General features: G+C 40.0%; 1 long non-coding RNA gene across 1 annotated transcript; it reads left to right on the top strand.

The window, feature by feature from the left end:
- The first annotated feature begins 277 nt into the window (after window positions 1-277).
- LOC117251616 (uncharacterized) lies at window positions 278-1715 on the top strand. The gene is made up of 2 exons (XR_004501244.2): window positions 278-376; window positions 665-1715. It is a non-coding gene; the product is annotated as an uncharacterized LOC117251616 (long non-coding RNA).
- The last annotated feature ends 3431 nt before the right edge of the window (window positions 1716-5146 follow it).

Here is a 5146-nt window from a genome sequence, read left to right as displayed (position 1 = left end):
CGTGTATAAGCCGTGTATCATTCGTTCATTTGTTTTTCAAAATAAAACCAAATACGAAAAAACAAAATGATGACTTGTTTTTTCAATATTTGTTTCCAGAACCAAAATGAAAAAACGGATTAACGCCTCCTTTTCCGATTTCTGATTTTCTGTTTAAATGGAACATGGAAAAAACGGATAACGGGCCGGATTCGGGCCTTTCATACACTTTCAATATTTTCATCTCTCCGGAAGCCAAGTTTTTTTCTTTTGCAAGCACTGGTTTCTTGCCGGACCGGTCAGAGTGACAACTACATCCGGTTCATGGGAGCTAACGCTTTGGCTAACAACCGCTGCGTGTGGAGGCTGCAAATTTGGAGAAATTGTTCAATATGAGGTAAGTTGTGCTAAGGTAACAATACGTGCCAGCTTACTGTTTGCTTCTACAGCTGACATATTGGAATAGACTTCATGTGGCGAGTAATTTTTACGTTATTTGAAGATTTGTTTGTCGCGACTTGTGATTTCGCCACATTCAGCCATAACGGCATAATGCTGTATTTAGGTGGATTTCAGCACTCACATGCATTTTCTTTGGGAAATGCCACTCTAGTTAATTTCTATAATATTATAAAAGTAGCATGCTGGGATAGAAATGCATTTTTTGTACTTTTCCACAACACAGAACAAAATGAATGCATCAATGTTCTATGGGAAGCGACCGGGTGGACTTCAAACCAGGGTCCCACCAGTCTAAAGTGACGACAGCTGTCTTGACAGTGGGGATAGTGATGAAGACTACACTCCTACACCACGTCGGCACTATCCACTAAGCTACCGACGCCCCCATTGCTGCCGGTTTCATCATCTGGTCAGGAGTGTAGTCTGTACGCAGCATGCACATACCCCATGCACAGAGGCACTGCCTTGCCGCAGCGGTCGCGGGCTTCCTAGCACCAGTGTTCTAGGTGAAAAGCTTGAGCTCTGTTTCAGATTGGATTATAATAGTTGGTGTTAAAGTCAGGACATTGAAAATAATTGTGTGGCATCAATAAAATCTACATACCTGAGACGGGAAAATGTGTTTTAATATTTATTTATTTATTTATTTATTTTACCATTTTTTCCATTTATTCCTGTTGTTGCTAATTTGTATCATACCTAAATGTACGTACATTTAGTACAAGTATTTGTTATTGTTAAAATAACATATTTGTTAAAATATTACGTTGCAACCAAGTACTGTATGGTTTTGACATTTTTCTAGCTTGTTAAAAAGGGACATACAGTAAAAAAAAAAAAAAAAAAATCTCAAATTTTAGGGGTTCTGGGATTCAATTTAGGGGTGCTTCAGCACCCCCAAAAATGGCCTAGAAACACCTAGGTTTCCACCGTAATGTGCTGTTGCCTGAGCGAAACAGAGTGGAAGTAGGTTAAGCTGACTCTCCACCAGTAGATGGCAGTATGAGTACTTAAATGTATGCCTGGTTTGTCTTTTTGTGAACTGTTGGCTTATTTTCCAGGTTATTGATGCAGATGTATTTAATACTATTCATTTAATTTGATGTTTCTGGTTTATTTACAACCTAGTTATAGATAGCATGTATTTACTTTTCATTTCAGAACCACACATAGGCCTACCTGTATGGAAGAATGAGCATGTGTTGATAGTGTGGCAGAAATGAAAATGAAAAATTAACGAAAAATAAAGACACATTTGGGTTGTTCTTATTGGACACGATTCAGTGGATCAGGCTTCAGTTCGTAGTCGTAGAAATTAGAGCTGTATTCACAAGACTTTGCATTCACAGCTTTTAGATTCATACTCACATAAAAACAATCCTAACCTGAGCAATTTCACAGACTCACGTGTATGACAGCAGAATTGTACTACAACAATTTTATTGATTGTTTAACATTACGAATACGAATGGTTAAAATTATGCACACATCTTTTTGATAGTTGTCTTACACCATATATTCCTGGATTTTACAATGACTGGATGGAAAGAGATATTTGGTCTGTCATCCATTTGTTAGATGTTTCTGGTGATATCTTTTGAGGATTTCTGTATGAAATTTAATATCCAGTGTAAATGTAAACAATTTAATAAGGTTATTAAAAGTTTACCTGTTTCTTTTATGAGGATGGTTAAAAATACACAAACTCATCTAACTGTACCTCCACATCTCCCCAAACTGATCATTGACAGTCAAGATTTCTCAGTTGAGACTTTGTCTAACAACGTAATTCGTGGTCTCTTCACAAACGTTCTCTATCCTATGCAGTTCAGTAGGAACGCAGCTTCTCAAAGTTTTTGTCTGCCTACTTTAAAGAAATTACGCACAAGTTACTTAAATTACTTTTACCTCCAAAAGCCAAGAACTCCACTTTAAAATATTTAATGATATATACCCTTCAGAAGAACTTCTTAGACAAAGATTTAACATTGATCACAATAACTGCATATTCTGTGATGAGGACACAGAGACCACGGATCACTTGTTCATTTTCTGTGTTTATAGTAATACTTTTTGGAGTGACATGTATGATTGGCTAGAGCCAAAACTTATATCTCTCCCCCAATTTTCAAGAAATGATATTACGTTTGGAATGACAATAGAGGATAAAGACACTAACATTCTTTTGAACACTTTATTTATTTTAGGGAAATTCTTTATTCACAAATGTAAATGCATTAAAACACAACCCCTTTTTTGGTATTTAAAAGAGAACTGACTTTGTACTGTAAAGCTTTGAAGCACATGAAAAAGAAACTGGCAAAAAGTCTTCTGTACACTATTAATAACATTAGCCTATATTCCTGGCATGAAACTAGCTAGCAAGCGATTTAACATAGGTAACAATAACATTATTATTCTTGTTAACTAGCTTAACTTGATATATTGGCATCTATTAATTAGTCATCATTTAGCTCATTTAACATCATTTAACGTTATCTACATGCAACAGCATTACTCAACTTACACGCTTGTTTGGAACAAAATGTGCAAGGTTTTTTGCTTCTTGCTGGCTGGTTTGCTGAACATAGTTAACACAAAGCAACACTTCCCAGCAGCACACGTCTGGTCTATGCGATTGATTCAGATCACAACAGGACAGCATGTGTGTGCGCCTTGCGCCATCTACTCATAGTGCGTTTCAAGACGGCTGGGAAAAACACGTTATCACATGTTAAAAACGAATTGAACGGTTGTAACAGCTTTAAAAGGTGCGGGGACAGAGGACTCAGATACGGGAAGTGCGGGGGACATGTCCAACGCGTACCCCGTGTCCGCTACGCCGATGTCTCTGATGTTGTAAAGAAAACTGCCACCGCCGAAGAATCAAAGGGCAATGCACAAAATTTGCTCAGATGATAATGCAAATCTACGATCTGGGTGGAACAGATTGTTAGATAAATGAAAGTGTGAGGTGAAATCGTATCTTTCAAATAGACACTCCTCCAGGGAGAAATCCAAATGGGATGTTATCACCTTCTCCTTATGCAACAGCCTCTGAATAAACTGTGCCTCAACGTCCACGACTTTATTCACAAAAGGACACGCCATGTCTCTCCTTCCTGCTACATGCTCAGCAGGCGATCGGGAACTACCCATTGGTTCGACATCCCATTGTTCGACCATATTAAACCCATTGTTCCGAAGTCCATTCCGAAATCATCATGATGCCCTCTGGTTAAGGTTTGGTTAGGTTTAGGCACAAAAACCACTTGGTTAGGGTCAGGAAAAGATCATGGTGTGGGTTAAAATGAAAAAGAAAGTGACAAACACATAAGCTGTGAGCCTGCTCCGCCTCAAGGTTTTCCTACCTGACCCAGAGCCGGTCGCGGCGCACCATACGCCCGCCGCGAGCCGTTCAGCACCGCGGACAGTCGGACTAATGGGATGTCGAACCAATGGGCTGTCGGACCAGTAACATGGACCCAGGCGATCGGCCTCAGGCTTAGATGAAGCAAACCTGTGAGCCAGCAGTTTTGTTTTACGGAGTATGTTGCCAGAAACTAGAAACTGACTCAGGGTTACACTGAACTGTTGACCTCCAGTTGTTCAGCTTCTCATCTTACTGCAGTGATGTAGGCTAGACCTGCACCCCAGACTGTGTCAATACACCGTGACATCACTGCTGGGTGTGGTTACAGGTGTAACAGAGCTTATTAGTGATGCTGGCTGTAATTAGAGCACACTTGAAACATACAACCAGAGAAAACTCTACTTTCCAGTCTGGTGTTAAGTAATCTCTCAAGACAGATTATGCAATTTACATTGTAGAATCTGATCGGCAGCCCTGTGTGAAAGACGACTACAGAAGGGGGGGGAGGGTGGGGCTTTGAGTTTGAACTGCTGCGCTTTAGCCAATCACAATGGAGGGGGCGGGGCCGAGACGTGCAGGTGTCCCCAGGAAATGTGTACCTACAAAAACAGCAAGCTCCGTGTCCATGGCGACCGCTCCACCCGAAACGCCGTCTCGTCAACGTGAAAAAATTTTTTTTCCAGCGGATGTCTTAGTTACAACATGATTGAGCTGACTGGAGTAATTTCAGGAGGCTTTTAACAGATGACGTCCTGATGTTAGCTTTGCTGCTGCTGTTAGCTGTCCCTGTCAGCTGCAGCCACAGATGCTCGATCATGATTTCCCAAAACTGAATAAATACCACACATAGCAACACAAAACTGCTTTGCTAGCTCAATCATGTTGTAACTAAGATATCCGTTGGAAAAAAAAAAAATTTCACGGTCCGTTTATTGAGTTACTGAGTTACTACAGACACCGCTAACGGGGCTAACAGCTAACGGTTAGCCCAGCTAATCTACATAACCATGTTATTAATTACAAAACGTGTACACAGAAATAGTAATGTTTGTTCAATCATTGTGTTTATAGACTTTACAAACATCAGATTAGTCTAAACGGTGATATAGTGACGTGAAAAATGTGATATATATCTATATATCTGCCTGTTTCTCCTGTTTTTTTTTTTTGTTTTGTTTTGTTTGTATGTTTGTTTGTTTGCTTGTTTGTTTGTTTTCTCCTTCTTCTCTGCATGCATTGTCGCTATATAACTCAGGACTTAAGCACCTGTCCCTCAATCCCCCCTGTCTGTCCCTTACTTTCCCCTTGACACACTACGGTGTATCACGGCCC

The sequence above is a fragment of the Epinephelus lanceolatus genome, chromosome 16, assembly GCF_041903045.1.
Source record: "Epinephelus lanceolatus isolate andai-2023 chromosome 16, ASM4190304v1, whole genome shotgun sequence".
NCBI classification, from domain to species: Eukaryota; Metazoa; Chordata; class Actinopteri; order Perciformes; family Serranidae; genus Epinephelus; species Epinephelus lanceolatus.
This window is presented reverse-complemented; position numbering and strand designations above follow the sequence as displayed.